Source organism: Triticum dicoccoides, chromosome 7A, assembly GCF_002162155.2.
Source record: "Triticum dicoccoides isolate Atlit2015 ecotype Zavitan chromosome 7A, WEW_v2.0, whole genome shotgun sequence".
NCBI lineage: Eukaryota > Viridiplantae > Streptophyta > Magnoliopsida > Poales > Poaceae > Triticum > Triticum dicoccoides.
This window is the reverse complement of record NC_041392.1, coordinates 3,111,721-3,131,766: the sequence shown is the minus strand read 5'-3', so window position 1 is coordinate 3,131,766 and position 20,046 is coordinate 3,111,721. Positions and strand designations below refer to the sequence as shown.

The window sequence follows — 20,046 nt, the reverse complement described above, 5'->3', positions numbered from 1 at the left end:
TATGCTTTGTCATACTAATGGCGCACTGTCATGTGATGCGCCATTAGTATGAATATTAGGTTTTTTTATTTTTTTATTTTTTGTTTTTTGCACAGGTTACAAAATGTATAATTTGACAAAATATAGACAGCACACATTACTAGTTTAAACTAATGGCGCACTCTGTCATGCACTGTCCGATCGCGAGTCCAACCAAAACCAATCACTCTCACATTCACGGACACAACAGTGACTGCCACCGCTAGGCTGTACTTGAAAAAATCGGATGATCAACATGTGGATTTTCACCCAGACAGATAATTTTAACCCACTGCATCCATCAGAGGACATGGCCAAATTCTGAATTCCTCCACAGGCCTTGACACAGGCCAGCGAGGTCCAGTTCTGAATTTCATGATGTTCTGAATAGAGCTACAGCTTGTATATCATCAGTCAAGCGCATAATCGACACGCCAACAGATTTCTCAGTTGCTAAAACAAGAGGAATTTCCCGCTAAACAACAATAGATATGCGCCGCTTCCAGCGCGGGAGAGGGGATCGGATCCGCGCTAGCCAGCCAGTCAATCATCCCCTGCCGTGCAATCTCTAAAATGGTGCTGGCTTCGGCGGCAGATGGACAGAAGGAGGTCGTGTGGGAATTGAATGGTGCTGATGACGATCAGCACTTGCCGCAATAACTTACAAGCTCGATTTCGTCGAGTCACCGGGTGTAGCTCCTAACAAATGATGTCGCTCCAATGCTACTTAAGCTGTCAGAACTCTGTATATAATAGGAAAAAGGAAAGCAGTTAGAGGAACGCCGCCTGAAGTGGAGTTATATAGACAGGAAAACCATATTTTCAAACATCAAGCAAGTACCTGGGACTTGGGAGACAGAAACACGTTCCAAAACCGGAGCGTCTCGTCACCAGCACCAGTAACAATTGTCTGTTGATGTCGATATTGACAAGAAAAAAGAACAGTGAGAACAAATTACACTAGACACCTCTAACAGAAGAACAGAACTAAAACAAAATGTCAGGTCCATAGCATATATAGGGATCAAAGAGGGAGTATTTCACCTGTCCATCAGGGGAGATGGCTAAATATAATACTCTGAATGTATGTCCTGTCAACGTGGCAAGCTATACAAATAGAGAGAATGGACACAATTAATAACAAACGAGAGACAGTATGGTATAAATGAGCTACAGTGTAAGCTTGTGGCATACCTTTGACATCGTTGGATACCGCCACACTATTATCTGATTCTGGGAGTATCCGTGTGTGCTAACAAGCTCATTCACATTCTTTGACCACACAAGATTACAGACTTGTTAAGACATTTAGCATAATCAGTACATGTGAAGAGCAGCATGTTTTTAAATCTACCCCTTCCACAATTCTACATAAGCAATCCCATGCCTTCAGAACACATGATATCTGTGCAGGTCTCTAACATGACAACTACAAGAATCAATTTTATCTACAGCTACAAAAACATAGCAATTAAAATGTCCATAGACTGTTTCCAAAAGGAATCCATGATGCCATTTTGATATAAATTTGGTGCTTTCTAGAAGGATGGGACTATAAGGACTTCGGTTGCATTATATTAGAGCTGTATAGGTGATCCAAAACTTCAGTTTTTGTACAACAGAGCTCAGCCAGTCTTGATCTTTTCTGATTTTTGCAGGAAAACTAGTGAATTGGTATGACTGAAGTATTCAGTCAGTAACGGTGCTAAAAGGTTTTGAGAGTTATCCGGCTTAAGAGTAGATATGATTATACTTGAAATTTGGAAGTGCAAATAAGAAATCAATTTAATTCAAAAACACAAACAAGGGCTGCATGTAGCTGATAGATAAACTAGATAGCTAGATTATTACCCTGTATCCATGGAACTCAAGTGTGTATTTGTGGTCGTATTCCAAAATCTTATGCACCTATCTGCAGCTCCACCACCAGATGCAAGAAGGCCGTGTAGATCATGATGAAGGATGTTCTTGTCACGACTGCCAGAAGAAAGCAATGAAGAGTTCCATGCAAGAGCACCTACTCGCATGCGATGGCTTTCCATGGTTCTCATTCTTTTACAGCGTGTTGCATCCCATATCTAAATAAGATAACATCGAAGATGATAATCAGGAATTCAGAATTTAGACACCCTTGGAATGTCAAATTGTTATACCAATACCAAACATCAACAGGATTACTAAGTTTTACCAACCGAAATACTATGGGCTAAAAGTACACATCGATAAAGATGATGTTTACATTAGTTCAGGTTATTTACAAAACTTTATCGTTTCCCTCATCCATTGGTGGTATGTGCGCAGCACTGACTTGACGCATTGGTCATGATTTTTTTAGAAGAAATGGGTATAACCAGGAAGAAATAGTATCATCAACTAAGTAACCCCTGATGAAAGTACCACAATGCAAGGCCTGCTGGTGAGCTGTGGTAGTATTGCAAAATTCTGAAACTCTCACAATCTTACTTTGATGTCGTTCCCACGATGCAAGGCTTACTACTGTATTATTTTGTGTCTGAATTGAAGCTTTCGGCAAAAGTAAATTAAAGTGCCATCCTAAACTTTGACAGATCCTGAACATGTCATTTGATCAATTTCATATGGGAGCAAGATGAAAACCTGGACGGTGCCTTGGTTAGTCCCTACAGCCAGGTGGGTGCCACGCTGCGCCCAACTCACGGAACAAACGGTGTCGTCCGCCCCCAAATCGCAGAGCTTGGTGACCTGCGGAGTGATAAACTTGTTTATTAGGATCTCTCTCTTCAATTCTCAGAAAAGAAATCGTGCGAGGATGACATTGATACCTTGCTGCTGCATGCATTCCACAGGTAGACGCAATTCCCCAATCCGACCGAGAGGACATTGTGCGAAGACCAATCCACGAGGTTGAGGTAGAAGTCGTCCTGCAATGCGGGCGCATCCAGCACCTGGCAGAAGCAGCAGGCAGGAGAATCACATTCCCGTGAGATTCTCTCTTTGTACAGGAAAATCATGAGGAAAGATGGAATCTTTGGCGACGAAAGAAGAAGATAAAGAGGAATTCCCCACACCAAGAAAGCAAATCAAGAAGAAACCATGAAATCGGAAGTAATCGACCAACCTTGTAGGGCGACCTGGGGATCTTCCTGGGGCCGGAGCCCTTGGGGGTGAAGATGCCGGGGAAGAGCAGGTCCTGGTCGTCCCCGCCGGCGAAGAGCACCCGCTTGGCGTTCCTCGGCACCTCGGCCTTGAAGCGGAATATGTTGCCGCCGGCGGGGGAGCCGACGGGGGAGGCCGCGGAGGAGGAGGAGGCCCCGGCGGAGGAGGCGAGGCGGTCGGGCGTGTCGCGCCCGAAGAGCGCCGCGCGGAGGAGCGCGCAGTAGGGTGAGGGGGAGCGGCAGATCCGGAGGCAGAGGAGGAGGGGGCCGGGGCGAGGTCGAAGAGCGCGAGGTTGGATCCGGTGCGGCTGGGGATGAAGCGGTCGCTGTAGATGGCGCACCGCGTGTGAGTGCGCCATTAGTACTTTTGCAAAAAAAGGAATAAAAAAAATAATAAAAAAAAATAACATTAGTGGCGCACTTTCTGGCTGGTGCGCCATTACTAGTTACAACTAGTAATGGCGCACTTACTATGGATGCGCCATTAGTATGTTTGGACAGGCGCACTAGTTCAAAAAAAAATTGATACTAATGGCGCACCGTGGACATGGTGCGCCATTAGTAGTTTCAACTCTAATGGCGCATCAGAAGGTGGTGCGCCATTAGTATACTAATGGCGCACCACCTGTCTGGTGCGCCATTAGTGTCAATCCCATCTATAGCCCTTTTTCTAGTAGTGCGAGATGAAAGTCACATGCACGGTTTTGCATCACAGAAAGAAGCGGGGATCCTCTTTTCGACTCTACCCCCACTCCAGTAATATATAATGGTGTTTCGGTATTTATCTTTATCGTAGGAGACAAATTATGCACCTATCTTATATTTACTATTGCACTTCTCCTATTTTTCACAGTCACTCGGTCTTGTTGTGGTCTTGAATCTAGAAGATTTGTATCCTCAGTATTGCCTTTTATGGATTTGCTTTCATTGTTATACATAATTCTTTGCCTCTATAATGCATTGTATTCTCTAGAGTTATATTAGTACCTAAAATAACTACAATTAATTTATTAATGTTTAATTGAATACTTCAATTTTATCCTTGCATGGTTGTTGCAATACTTTTATTTATTCATCAAGCTTCTGTTTTGAGGAGCACAAACATTCAACATGCAGTATAGCACGATAGGGCGTTTGCTCCAGAAGGATTATCGTCGTCTGTTCTATCTAAGTTGCTTGCTCCTATCACATATGTAAATCTAATGCTTCACGCATGTGCTATTCACTGTTCTAGTGTTGTGTCCCTTTTGAGAAAAGTTGTGGAAACCATGATATGGTTCATGTGCTCCTACCTTAGTAGCCTGACCTTCGAAAAATCATATTGTCTTTTGGTTATGTTTTTCCAATTATAAATTATATTTGATGGTGCATCTCCTTTCAAGATCTATACCCCAACCTAAGTTCGCAGATTGCCTCCCTCGATGCTCCTTCTCTCACCAAGACGTTTACGATGCCATTTCGTATGTGAATACACTCGCTAACCCTGGCTCCGATGGTTTGTGTCGCGGTATTTTCTCGACAATACTCATATGGCGTAGTGCATGTGTTAGGACTGAGAATATATTGACTAGAGGGGGGTGAATAGGAGTGAGGGAGTCCTGGATTAGGGGGTCTCCGGACAGCCGGACTGTTGGACTATGAAGATACAAGATTGAAGACTTCGTCCGGTGTCCGGATGGGACTTTCCTTGGCGTGGAAGGCAAGCTTGGCAATACGGATATGTAGATCTCCTCCCTTGTAACCGACTATGTGTAACCGTAGCCCCCTCCGGTGTCTATATAAACCGGAGGGTTTAGTCCGTAGGACAACATACAATCATACCATAGGCTAGCTTCTAGGGTTTAGCCTCTACGATCTCGTGGTAGATCAACTCTTGTAATACTCATATCATCAAGATCAATCAAGCAGGATGTAGGGTATTACCTCCATCGAGAGGGCCCGAACCTGGGTAAACATCGTGTCCCCTGCCCCCTGTTACCATCTGCCTTAGACGCACAGTTCGGGACCCCCTACCCGAGATCCGCCGGTTTTGACACCGATATTGGTGCTTTCATTGAGAGTTCCACTGTGCTGTCACCATAAGGCTCGATGGCCCCTTCGATTATCGGTAATGATGCGGTCCAGGGTGAGGTTTTCCTTCCCGGACAGATCTTCGTATTCGGCAGCTTCGCACTGCGGGCCAATTCGCTTGGCCATCTGGAGCAGATCGAGAGCTACGCCCCTGGCCATCAGGTCAGGTTCGGAAACTTAAACTACACTGCCGACATTCGCGGAGACTTGATCTTCGACGGATTCGAGCCCATGTCAGGTGCGCCGCACAATCACAATGAGCATGATGTAACTCTGTCGTCGGACAGTGTTCGGGAGATCGCATCTGCAACTGCTCCGACCTTCAATCCGGAGCAGATTACGCCATCCGACAACGGAGGGATAGACCCCGCCATGGAGGCCGCACTCTCAGTGGCGATGGAGCCGGATACTGACTTCACCCCTTACGAGAGCCGTGTTGCCGAACCACTGGATTCGTCTCTGGCCACGGACTCCGAGCCGCCTGCATCCATGCCTATCGAATCCGATTGGGCGCCGATCATGGAGTTCACCTCCGCGGATATCTTTCAGCACTCGCCTTTCGGCGATGTGCCAAATTCATTAAAGTCTCTCTCCTTGTCAGGGGAACCTTGGCCGAACTATGTCTGGCTAGAATGGGATGCTGACGACGAAGAAATTCGCTGCCCACCCACCACCCACTTAGTAGCCTCTATCGATGATTTAACCGACATGCTCGATTTCGACTCTGCAAACATCGACGGCATGGACGACGATGCAGGAGAGGAACAGGAACTAGTGCCCGCAGGACACTGGACAGCCTCTTCATCACATGACATATACATGGTGGATACATCGAAAGAAAATGATGACGAGGAACGGGAGGAGACAGCGGAGGATGACCCCTCCAAGAAGCAAACAAAGCATCGGCGTAGGCGCCGCTCCAAATCCCGCCTCGGCAAAAACAGCGATAACAGCTCAAGAGAAAATGACACTCCAGTCGACCCCAGAGGAAACGACGACCACATTGCCCCGGTGACAGAGCATGATGAAGCTGCAAATGGCGAACACAGTACGGATCCGACGTCCAAACACGGCGACGCTGAGGATAAACCTCATCAAACCCCCTCTGGGGAAGAAAACAGTCCGGACGAAGATGCACACATCATCCCGGAAACGCACTTGGAGCAAGAGAACCTCCATAGAAGGCTTATTGCCACAGCGAGGAGTCTGAAGAAGCAGAAGCAAAGGCTTAAGGCCAAACAAAATACGCTCAACAACAGGTGGAACAAAGTGCTCGACAACGAAGAACAGTATGGTGGAGGTTACCACACAAAGAGCTATCCAAAGCGTAAGCTTTTACCCAAATTCGACGACGAGGCCATAGACCCCATACAGCCGAAAAATAAAACAGCCAACCGGCCGGATCAACCACCTTGTGACCGCGATAGAGCGGCTAACAAGGTCGCACATAAGTCAACACACGATCTACGTGAGGACTTGGGCCAAAAATCCAGTATGACCAGATCCATCTAAGGATCTAGGAAGCGTGCTCCGGCACAAAATCAAAACCGACTACTACAGCAGTCCGAACGCCATGATACATCCAAATACAGGGGTGCCGCACACCCCCTATGTTTCACCGATGAGGTGCTGGACCACGAATTCCTGAAAGGATTCAAACCAGTGCACATAGAGGCGAACGACAGGACCACAGACCCTGGGGTCTGGATTGAGGACTTTATCCTCCACATCCATATGGCTCGTGGAGATGATCTCCATGCCATCAAGTACTTGCCCCTCAAGCTTAAAGGACCAGCTCGCACTGGCTGAAAAGCCTCCCCGAAAACTCAATTGGAAGTTGGGAGGAGCTCGAGGACGCTTTTCGGGCTAATTTTCAAGGGACCTATCTCCGACCTCCGGATGTAGACGATTTAAGACATATAATTCAATAGGCCGGAGAGTCAGCCCGAAAGCTTTGGAACAGGTTTCTCACTAAGAAGAACCAAATCATCGACTGTCCGGACGTCGAAGCCTTAGCAGCTTTCAAGCACAGCATCCGAGATGAATGGCTCGCCAGACACCTCAGCCAAGAAAAACTGAGAACAATGGCAGCCCTGACAAGCCTCCTGACCCGCTTTTGCGCGGGCGAAGATAGCTGGTTAGCCCGCAGTAGCACCAGCGACCCAAGCACATCCGAAGTCAGGGATGGCAATGGAAAACCACGATGCAGTAAAAACAAGCGTCGAAATAAAGAAGACAGCCCAGATAATATGGCGGTCAATGCCGGATTCAGGGGCTCTTGACCAGGTCAGCGGAAAAAGCCTTTCAAAGGCAGCAGAGATGGACCATCTAGCCTAAACAAGATTCTCGACAAACTATGTCAGATTCATGGCACCCCCGACAAACCTGCAAATCACACCCACAGAGAATGCTGGGTCTTCAAGCAGGCCGGTAAGCTAAAAGCCGAACACAAGGGGGGAGACACCAAGTGAAGACGAGGACGAACCTCGCCAACAAAGCACTGGAGGACAGAAAAAATTCCCTCCAAAGGTTAAAACAGTAAACATGATCCATGTGACGAAGAGGAGAAACAAACATGCACTCTGAGACATACGCGCCATAGAGCCCGTCACCCCTAAGTTCAACCCCTGGTTGACTTGCCCAATCACTATTGATCGCGGGGATCACGTGACAAGCATCCGGCATGAAGGATTGGCTGCCTTGGTGTTAGACCCAATAATAAATGGATACCACCTCACACGAGTCCTTATGAACGGAGGCAGTGGTCTAAATCTGATATATCAGGACACGGTCCGCAAAATGGGGATAGACCCGAAAAAAATAAGCCACAGTAATACTACCTTCAAGGGAGTAATACCAGGCCCAGAGGCCCGCTGTACAGGCTCTCTATTACCAGAGGTTGTATTCGGTTCTCCCGACAACTTCCGAAGCGAAAAGTTAACTTTCTACATCGCTCCATTCCGAAGTGGCTATCAAGCACTACTCGGAAGAGCGGCTTTCGCTCATTTTAATGTAGTACCGCATTACGCTTCTCTCAAGCTTAAGATGCCCGGTCCACGTGGCACCATCACAGTTAGTGGAAATATTGAGCGTTCTCTACGCGCAGAAGAATGTGCGGCGGCCTTAATAGCCGAGCACTAGACGGCCTCACCAACCAGAATAAATGATAGGTCGTCAAGACCACAGACACGGTTAGACGAGTGTGGCACATCACTACATGAGATTGGTTTGATGGTCAAACCCTCATCGATGGTAGGGGCTTCCCACGTGTAATCAGGGCTAGTTCGGCTCAACTTGACTTATGTTGAATTTCAAATGGTCTATTGATAATAACCAATTTTCTGGCACGAAAACTTTCACCTAAGTTCTTCTCTTTTACAGATGACAATCGTGCTACACCCGTCCAGGACACGGCACAATGGAGACACAGGCGCAGATGTGCAGCAGGGACCCGCTCAAAGGTTTCTTTTCAGATTAACACCATGCGTAAACCTTTTTTACTGTCTCTTGTTGTTCACATCCTCCGGGTACTCAATACAACCGAGAAGGATTCTGACGTTATTGGCATGTGGCCACGTCAGGATACTGCACGTACCTGGACACTCGGGGTTCATTATTAAGGGCATTGTTCAGCCCGACATATATTATAAAGACCAAATACCTTAGGGAGTGTTCGGCGTCGCGAGTTTGGCCTTATATGCATCAGCTCCGAATCATGTCTTTGGTCAAATGTTGGGTTTGCCCGCTCCCGTGTTTTGCTACCTTACTTTCCGCTCTATCGGCTAAGGCGGCACCGGGAGAACTACTGCGATTGTGCCCTGGTTCATCCGGATGAGCACCTTAGTAGAGAAAGCCGAAAACTAACTGTCATGATAAAGCGCGAGACTGGTCAATCACTCGATGACTTAGCGGAATCTTCGGGATTCCTTCGCATTAACGAAGGGCCGTTTCCCGGTCATGTACGTACGTGCCCTGTATTCGGACGAGCGCGGAAGTACCAGGGGCTATATAGTAGTCCCACCGTCAAACTCCTATGGCTAAGTGAAAGTGTTAAAGCAATATAGTCCGATTGCCTCATTCGCTGTGCTACCACCTCCTTCATGGACCAAGACGTTGGATCAAGTGTGAATACACATTTTTTGCGAACACCCCCGCATTATATGCGTGGGGGATGAAGCCGACGACTGCAATCTTTCAGGTTATATACATATATACATAAACGGCCGCACATGCGGCATCATAATACTTTTAGGCAAAATTATAAACACAGCCTTTATAAATCAAATAAAACATTGTTTTTACAATGGGAATACATGTCACTAGAACATAATATTCTTCGAGCACTGAGCCTCTATCGAACGAGCACCTTCAAGGACTTCTTCAAAGTAGTGCTCGGCAGCTACTCGGCCTACGGCCGAACCCTGTGTTGCAATAGTGGTGGCCTCCATCTCTGCCCAGTATGTCTTGACACGGGCAAGTGCCATCCGCGCACCCTCTATGCACGCAGACCTCTTCATAGCATCGATGTGCGGTACAGCATCAAGGAATTGTTGCACTAAACTAAAGTAACTATTCGGCCTTGGCCCTTCCGGCCATAGATGATCCACAACAGACCTCATGGAAAGTCCGGACAACCTATGGAGCTCGGCCCGCTCGGCCATCCGCTCATTCAATAACAGCGGACGCACTGGAGCATGGAACTGTGACCAGAACAACTTTTCCACTTCACGATCTTTTTGATCCTTGAAGTACTCGGCCGCAGCAGCAGCACGTGCTGCCAAATCCACGTATGTGTCTGCAGAACTCCATAGTTGATCAAGAGGGGCATACTCCGGATCTCCGAACTTCGTCCGCAACAAAAAGGGCTTCCCAGCTGCGATATCTCCAGCTTGACGCAGCTCCTCCTTCGCCGCTCTGATTTTGGAGCGGGCTTCCTTGGCTGCTACCATGGCCTTCTCCAGGTCCGTCGCCTTCGCTCGGCTTTCTTTTTCAAGAAGCTGGTATCGGTCGGCGACATCTTTCAACTCAACGGCCATCTTGGCTATTCTTTCCTTGCTTTGGCAATGCGCAGCCTTTTCGGCCCTCAGCCCTTCGACCGCCTTTAGACCGGCCGCATTGCTATTCCTGGCTTGTCCCTTGGCTCTGGCAAGTTCCGCCCGAAGGGTCTCCACAGCGGCAGCTCCATCTGCAGTCAAAAACATATTAAAGATACTGGCATGATGCTCCTCTTACTATGTTTTGATCACCGGAGAAATCACATACCCTGTGCGTCGTCGAGCCGCTTGTTGACAAGCACGATGTCAGTGTCTGCCGCATCAAATTGCCGCTTCAGCTCGGCAAACTCATCAGTCCGGCTAGCCACCGGACCTTCAGCCACCTGCACATGAAGGTGGTCTGATTATTACCCGAGACTATGATCCTCTCTTTGCCGCCGTTCCCGACGGCAACCAGAGTCTCAGGGGCTACTATCGGCATAGGGCACACCTAACGTGTGCGGTACTGTCAAAAACATACACTATTTCACGTACCTCAAAGCCTTTCAGCAGACTCATAAAAGCTTCATGCAACCCGCTTTCGGCGGATGAAATTCTTTCAATCATCGTACCCATTAGCGTACGATGCGCTTCTGAGATGGCCGCTTGCTCCAGAAGATCCTTCAGTGCGTCCAACCGCACACTGTACGGTTCTGGACTCTTTCTATTGCTCTCTTTCGGAGCCGAATACTGGGGACTTTGGGTGGCCAAAGGATTACCCACTGGCCTTGGCGGATCAGGAGAAACCCTCCGCGACGACACTTCAGGGTCGCCCGCCTCATGAGGCGGGGTGGCAGGGGGAGGTGTTTCGCTCTCCATCATCTCCGGAAGAAGATCCCCCGAAGACGAACTCTGTCGAGAAGGGCTATGATCCGAACTGCAAGATATATGTTGCGGTTATTATCTTCAGAAGTAATGTAAGATATTTTTACTATTAAGTACTTTTTATTTACTTACAACTCGGTAGAGGGCTGATCCCCTTGCGGGCACTGTGAGGCAAGAGTACCCTCCGAGGCAGGACCCTCTGGCGGACATTTCTTCCCCCGTTTGGAAACCTTTGTTTCTGGGTTTTCCAAGGTGGTCCTCTTCCTTCCTTGGGGAGAGGGAATTTCAGATTCTTCTCCCTGGCTATCCTCCTTCGCGGAGGCGCTAACTCCCCTGGTTTGGATGAATAGTGAGTGAGGCCCGCTTTTAGCCTCTTTATTCCCCCCTTTATCTTCCTTTGAGGGCGCCTGATAAGGCGCGGGCTCGAGCATTCTGTCTAGTACTGGATTGGCCAAGCCTTCGGGAAGGGGGGCCGAACACATGATCATCTTCGCCTTTGTTATCCAGTCCTGGTCAAAGAGCGACTTTTCATAATGATGTTATGATAAATAGAAAGACAGCATGTTCGGCCATGGGATTACTTACTTGGGTATCGGGGCGATTACAGCTTAGACCCGCATCCTCGATGGTGTCCGGACACTGTATTTGGGGTCCGAAAAACAATTTGTACATCTCTTCGAGCGTCATGCCGAGGAAGTGCTGAATAGTTCGCGATCCTTCCGGGTTGAATTCCCACATACGGAGGGGTCGACGTTTGCAAGGCTGGACTCGACGAACTAGCATGACTTGCATTACCATGACCAGGCTGACATCTCTCTCAAGGATATCTCGGATGCGACTCTACAATATCGGCACATCATTTACTAGACCACAGTTCAACCCCTTGCTGATCCATGACGTCAGTTGTGGTGGGGGGGCCGAGCGAAAGGCAGGGGCGGCTACCCACTTGGCACTTCGGGGAGCTATGATATAAAACCACTCCCGCTGCCACAAACTGGACACCTCTGGGAAGGAACCCTCTGACCATGGAACATCAGCACCTTTGCTTATTACGGCACCTCTGCACTATGCGTGTCGCCTCTCGATCATCTTTGGCTTCACATTAAAAGTCTTGAGCCATAGGCTGAAGTGTGGGGTAGTACGGAGGAAGGCCTCACACACGACGATGAACGAGGAGATGTGAAGGAGGGAATCCGGGGCCAGATCATGGAAATCCGGTCCATAATAGAACATGATCCCCCCTAACAAAGGGATCAAGAGCGAGGCCTAGCCCTCGGAGGAAGTGAGAGATGAACACAACACTCTCGTTGGGTTCGGGAGTGGGGATGACCTACCCTCGGGGCAGGCAGCCTGTGCGAGATTTCGGCGGTCAGATACCTGGCATCTCTCAGCTTCTTGATGTCCTCCTCTATGCCGGAGGAAGGCATCCACCGACCTTGGAGGTTGGATCCGTACATGGTTGACGGTCCGAAGCGCCTGACCTGAGCCTTGGGTGTTGGAACTCGAGGCGGGGGAAGGATTCGATTGAGCACGAGAGGGGAAAAGGACAGGCCTTGGCCTCTTTATAAAGAGGGTGAATATCAAGTGTCCTCCTCGTGGCCGTTTGGGACTTGCCTAAAATCGAGGAGTCATACCAATAGGCACGATTGGGTTACCCACGTCCGTATTGATGAGAATCCCGTAATAAGGGGGACACGATCTCTGCCTTGACAAGACGTGTCAGGAAAACCGCCTCGTGATATGTGCAGTGTTGGTTGAGAAAAACGGTTCGAATAATGACCGGGCCGTGGCGTGATGTCATGTTGTCAAACGTGTCAGCAGATTAGATTTGTGGAAATATTATTCTCTCTACGGTGGTATGTGGAACTTGTTTTGCAGAGCCGGACACTATCGTTGTGTTCAAAATCTTTGATGGAGTATTCAGAGGAGGAACCCGCCTTGCAATGCCGAAGACAAAACAGCGCGCTGGACTCATCGTCATTGAAGCCTGGTTCAGGGGCTACTGAGGGAGTCCTGGATTAGGGGGTCTCCGGACAGCCGGACTGTTGGACTATGAAGATACAAGATTGAAGACTTCGTCCCGTGTCTAGATGGGACTTTCCTTGGCGTGGAAGGCAAGCTTGGCAATACGGATATGTAGATCTCCTTCCTTGTAACCGACTCTGTGTAACCCTAGCCCCCTCCGGTGTCTATATAAACCGGAGGGTTTAGTCCGTAGGACAACATACAATCATACCATAGGCTAGCTTCTAGGGTTTAGCCTCTACGATCTTGTGGTAGATCAACTCTTGTAATACTCATATCATCAAGATCAATCAAGCAGGACGTAGGGTATTACCTCCATCGAGAGGGCCCGAACCTAGGTAAACATCGTGTCCCCTGCCTCCTGTTACCATCCGCCTTAGACGCACAGTTCGGGACCCCCTACCCGAGATCCGCCGGTTTTGACACCGAGAAGGAGATTCAAAAATTCTTGCGAATGTTATGAAACGAATAGAAACACAGCAGCGGAAATAAGGTTCTGTAGATACAAACCTAATCAAGAATACTATTGGGGAACAAAACTTTCAATATAGGATGCAATAATGATTCGGGCATAGGATACAACGGGCTTGATGATAATGATGGTAATGCAATAAGCAAATAGATATAATATCATGATAGATAACTAGACATGAACTGTGAAGGACAATTTCAAGAGATAGTTAAGATGAGGTGAATGATCACAACATAGAATGATGACTAGGACTAAGTCAGCATGACCAAATCATAGGAGATCAACAATATGTGCAACGGATGATAATTGATGGGAATGACAGAAGGAATTGACACGAATGATATGCAACACATAATGAATGATCAGGTAAACTATCGTCACAAAGCACAAAACTAAACCGCTGAAAGTAATGCAGTGAAGTAAATTGAACCAGTGGTGCTTGATGGCAACAGTGAAATCTGGTAGATCAGTTCACCCTTCTGCCAAAGGGCTGCGTCTGGTTGGAGGAGTTGTGACTTAACACGGAAGATAAAATCTCTTCACCCTATTCTGCTTCAACTCGGAGCTGATTAGACTTCATTTGATTTCACTCGTGGTAGATACTTGTTGGCGATCTCCAAACCTTCGATCAACCTTCGCGAACCACAACGACTCTTGGTTGCTGAAGATCTAGCTCGATGAAGACAACAACTTTTCAACACTTGAGCCGAAACCTATCCATCTAGAGAGTGCGCAACTCTCAAGAGTAACAGGTACAATAACTCTAACTCGGAATTGGAAAAAATACTTACTGGTCATGGTGGATAAATTCACCAAATGGATAGAAGCCAAACCTGTTAAAACGGCCAAATCCGGACCGGTGATAGACTTCATATCCGGAGTTGTACACCGTTATGGCGTCCCCCACAACATCATCACTGACAATGGCACGAAATTCACGGCCGACGAGGTAAAACTCTGGTGTAGCAACATGGGCATCAAGCTCGATTATGCTTCAGTCTATCACCCACAAACCAATGGCCAAGTTGAGCGAGCAAATGGTCTTATCATGAGCGGCATTAAACCCAGACTAGTGCGGTCCTTAAAGGAGTCTAACACGCACTGGGTAGAGGAGCTCGACTCCGTACTCTGGGGGCTGCGGACCATGCCAAATCGTACTACCGGATACACACCTTCTTTATGGTGTACGGCGCAGAGGTGGTTCTGCCCTGCGACATAATTCATGACTCACCTCGAGTGCGCATGTACGAAGAAAGAGAAGCTGAGCTCGATCGGCAGGACAGTCTGGACGCCCTGGAGGAGGAGCACGACGTGGCAAAAGCTCGTTCCGCATTCTATTAGCAACAGGCTCGCAGATACCAAAGCAGAGAAGTACGGGCCAAAACTTATAATGTTGGCGAGTTAGTTCTACGCCTGCCGGAGAAGAAAAAACCAAGCTCGAGCCCAAATGGGAAGGTCCCTTCATTATTGACCAAGTTCTGACCGGTGGAGCGTACCGTCTACGGGATGCATCGAATAATCGACTTGAGCCGAACCCATGGAACGTAGCCCGACTCCGAAGATTCTACGCCTAGCGCCGGACTATATGTTCGTCTCTTTCCTCTGTCCATTTTTTGCATATACATTATCTGTCTTTTTTCTCTTTCTTCCTTTTATTCTTTATCAAGGCCTTCAAGGGCCAACTTGTGCCTCGCTTGCACACTATAGACGCGCTAACCGCGCTCATTATACCTGGGGGCTTCTTACACAGAAGCTTAACTATTTATCTGGGCTTCATGCCTCGCACATGTGTTATTCTTCCGCATGTACCTTTTCTTCGCCATTATATGCATCGATATGACTTAAGTTTTGGCCAAGCTGGGTTGCCTAGCTCTTGTATTTATGCCCTACGTTCCCGTTAATTCGGCTAGGGCATAAGGGGAGTACCTCTGCGATTGTTACTGCCGGGTCAGCCGGATGTGTACCTCAGACTGGGTGAAGCCGAAAGCTAGCGTTCTTAAGGGAATATTCGATCGGTGAACAAAAGATGATTTTTATTTATTTTCCATATGTGCCCCTAGCGGTTTTTGCATGCGTCTCCTCTCGCAGTCCAGACATGCACTTTAGGGCATGCGTACCCAGGGAAAGGAACCCCTAATGGAACTATTCTCCCTGGAAGATGTTTCTTACTACCCATGTAATATAACATAACTAGTTAGGTATTTGTCTGTTCAAGCACTAATGACCCCTATGCCTGGTTTCCACGCATACCCTGGTTCTTATATAACTGAGCGGGTATTCAGACACACTCCGGACTATCGGGTCCTGAGGTTGAAGCGAAAAGGTCCGCCATGACAAATGATTTACAATCCGGCGAGAAGGCATTATACATGTCACTTTAATTACATAGTCATGTAGACTGACTAAATTCCCCTTCTATACCATCCAACAGGCTGTCTAGCTTACAATCCTGTTGGGAATACTTTGCGGCTAATTCTAATTGCCCATACACTAAGCTAATGGGGATCTCTTTCCCATCGGGCCCCACAGGTCCGACCTCGGCCATGTGGTTTGGGTCAGCCTTGGTATACCGCGTCTTCACCATGGCCCAGGCTTCACTGGAACCTTGACGACAGGCTGATATCTTCCATAATCGGAAGCGCCGCCGTGCTCCATTGAGCTTCTCCGCAAGCTCTCCAATGCATTCTGGCAGGGAGACAGATGGCCACAAGGCCTGGGCAATACCTTGCATCACCTGCCGAACTTGTTCGTGCAGTCGTGAGAGCTCGGGTAGAAGATCACCCACAAACCCGGGCATCTCCTCCGCGGGTCGACCCGTCAGCATACCTGCAGACATAATTCTGTTAGCCAGCTTCTCCACCACACCCCTTTTAAGGGTTCATCCAAGCACTTACTGAAAATGCCGCGTCGAAGCCGCTTATTCTCCTTCTCGGAGTCCGCAAGCTAGGCTCAAACATCCTTCAGTTCCATGCCCAGCTTGGTATTGGCGTCTCGGAGATTGTTTTTCTCCCACCTGACCTCAGTCAGCACGCGTTCGCTAGCCTTTAGCTGTCGTGCGACATGCTGGTCCTCCGGATTCTCTCTGGATTCATCTGCAATATCTATTGTTAGATCTACAGCCACACCGCATGCTATATGGTACCTATCATTCTTTGAAAGAAATGTTACCAGCTGAGGACTTTTTAGGTTCCTTCAATGCGGCAACGGCGGCCCGAAGTTGGGTCTTGCATTCCTCCAGCTCCTGTGACAGTCGAGTATTCTTCTCTGTAAGAACTTGCACAATAGATGATCCTTAAATCAGTTCTGCTAACTGTTTCAAGTCTTAGGGGCTACTGATACATATAATCGTCAGATTTTCTTACCCGTACATCCCTTACATACTGGTCTATGGCTCTGGCTAGACCATTTTGAGCAGCATGGAGGTACGCATCTCCAGAATTGAAGGCATCAAATGCCTTTGATGAGAAGCAAGCGTCACGGAGTACGGCCTGGCGACGCCTATGATTCCTGGCACTCTCCACTTCTGAATTTGTAGCAAATAGTCTATCTACATCCTCTGTAGGGGGAGTATCCGGCATCCGCCCCATGTCGGCTTTGATGTCTACTACACAACCTTCTTCTTGTAGACGTTGTTGGGCCTCCAAGTGCAGAGGTTTGTAGAACAGTAGCAAATTTCCCTCAAGTGGATGACCTATGGTTTATCAATCCGTAGGAGGCGTAGGATGAAGATGGTCTCTCTCAAGCAACCCTGCAACCAAATAACAAAGAGTCTCTTGTGTCCCCAACACACCAAATACAATGATAAATTGTATAGGTGCACTAGTTTGGCGAAGAGATGGTGATACAAGTGAATATGGATGGTAGATAAAGGTATTTGTAATCTGAAAATATAAAAACAGCAAGGTAACTAATGATAAAAGTGAGCGTAAACGGTATTGCAATGATAGTAAATAAGGCCTAGGGTTCATACTTTCACTAGTGTAAGTCCTCTCAACAATACTAACATAATTGGATCATAAAATTATCCCTCAACATGCAACAAAGAGTCACTCCAAAGTCACTAATAGCGGAGAACGAACGAAGATATTATGGTAGGGTACGAAACCACCTCAAAGTTATTCTTTCCAATCAATCCGTTGGGCTATTCCTATAAGTGTCACAAACAGCCCTAGAGTTCGTACTAGAATAACACCTTAAGATACAAATCAACCAAAACCCTAATGTCACCTAGATACTTCAATGTCACCTCAAGTATCCGTGGGCATGATTATACGATATGCATCACACAATCTCAATTCATCTATTCAACCAACACAAAGAACCTCAAAGAGTGCCCCAAAGTTTCTACCGGAGAATCACGACGAAAACGTGTGCCAACCCCTATGCATAGGTTCCCAATGTCACAAAACCCACAAGTTGGTCACCAAAACGTACATCAAGTGGCACGTGGTATCCCATTGTCACCACAGATATCCACGGCAAGACATACATCAAGTGTTCTCAAGTCTTTAAAGACTCAATCCGATAAGATTACTTCAATGGGGAAACTCGATTCATTACAAGAGATAAGAGGGCGGAAGAAACATCATAGGATCCAAATATAATAGCAAAGCTCGCGATACATCAAGATCATATCATCTCAAGAACATGAGAGAGAGAGAGAGATCAAACACATAGCTACTGGTACATACCCTCAACCCCGAGGGAGAACTACTCCCTCCTCGTCATGGAGAGCACCGGGATGATGAAGATGGCCACCGGAGAAGGATTGCCCCCTCCGGCAGGGTGCCAGAACGGGTCTAGATTGAGTTTCGGTGGCTACGAAGGCTTCTGGCGGCGGAACTCCCGATCTATGTTGCTCCCGGATGTTTTTAGGGTATATGGAGATATATAGGCGGAAGAAGTACGTCAGGGGGGCCACAAGGGGCTCACGAGTGTGGAGGGCGCGCCTAGGGGGTGGGCGCGCCCCCTGCCTCGTGACCTCCTCGTAGGTTCCCCGACGTGCACTCCAAGTCTTCTGGGCTTCTTTCCTTCAAAAAATGAGTTCCGTGAAGTTTCGGGTCAATTGGACTCCGTTTGATTTTCCTTTTCTTCGAAACCCTAAAACAGGGTAAAAACAAAAACTAGCACTGGGCTCTGGGTTAATAGGTTGGTCCCAAAAATGATATAAAAGTGTATAATAAAGCCCATAAACATTCAAAATAGTAGATAATATAGCATGGAGCAATCAAAAATTATAGATACGTTGGAGACGTATCAGCATCCCCAAGCTTAATTCCTGCTCGTCCTCGAGTAGGTAAATTATAAAAAAGAATTTTTGATGTGGAATGCTAGTTGGCATAATTTCAATGTGATTCTTCTTAATTGTGGTATGAATATTCAGATCCATAAGATTCAAGACAAAAGTTCATATTGACATAAAAATGATAATACTTCAATCATACTAACTAAGCAATTATGTCTTCTCAAAATAACATGGACAAAGAAAGTTCATCCCTTCAAAATCATATAGTTTAGTCATGTTTCATTTTCGTCACACAATAATGCTCTCATCATGCACAACCCCGATGACAAGCCAAGCAATTGTTTCATACTTTAGTAATCTCAAACCTATAAACTTTCACGCAATACATGAGCACGAGCCATGGATATAGCACTATGGGTGGAATAGAATATAATGAGGGGGTTATGTGGAGAAGACAAAAATGAGAAAGTCTCACATCAACGAGGCTAATCTTTGGGCTATGGAGATGCCCACCGATTGATGTTAATGCAAGGAGTAGGGATTGCCATGCAACGGATCCACTAGATCTATAAATGTATAAAAGCTCAACAAAAGAAACTAAGTCGGTGTGCATCCAACTTGCTTGCTCACGAAGACCTAGGGCACTTGAGGAGGCCCATTGTTGGAATATACAAGCCAAGTTCTATAATGAAAAATTCCCACTAGTATATGAAAGTGATAACATGAGAGACTCTCTACTATGAAGATTATGGTGCTACTTTGAAGCACAATTGTGGTAAAAGGATAGTAACATTGTCCCTTCTCTCTTTTTCTCTCATTTTTTTATTTGGCCTTCTCTTTTTTTATGGCCTTTCTCTTTTTTGGGGGCCTTCTCTTTTTTTATGGCCTTTCTCTTTTTTTGGGCCTTCTCTTTTTTTATGGCCTTTCTCTTTTTTTTATTCCTCACTTGGGACAATGCTCTAATAATGATGATCATCACACTTCTATTTATTTACAACTCAATGATTACAACTCGATACTAGAACAAAGCATGACTCTATATGAATGCCTCCGGCGGTGTACCGGGATTGCAATGAATCAAGTGTGACATGTATGAAAAATTATGAACGGTGGCTTTGCCACAAATACGATGTCAACTACATGATCATGCAAAGCAATATGACAATGATGAATGTGTCATGATGAACGGGATGATGGAAAGTTGCATGGCAATATATCTCGGAA

At 47.0% G+C, this 20,046-nt stretch overlaps 1 pseudogene; it reads right to left on the bottom strand.

The window, feature by feature from the left end:
• Positions 1 to 324: 324 nt before the first annotated feature.
• On the bottom strand, positions 325 to 3,501 carry LOC119329874 (annotated as a pseudogene).
• Between the last annotated feature and the right edge of the window lie 16,545 nt (positions 3,502 to 20,046).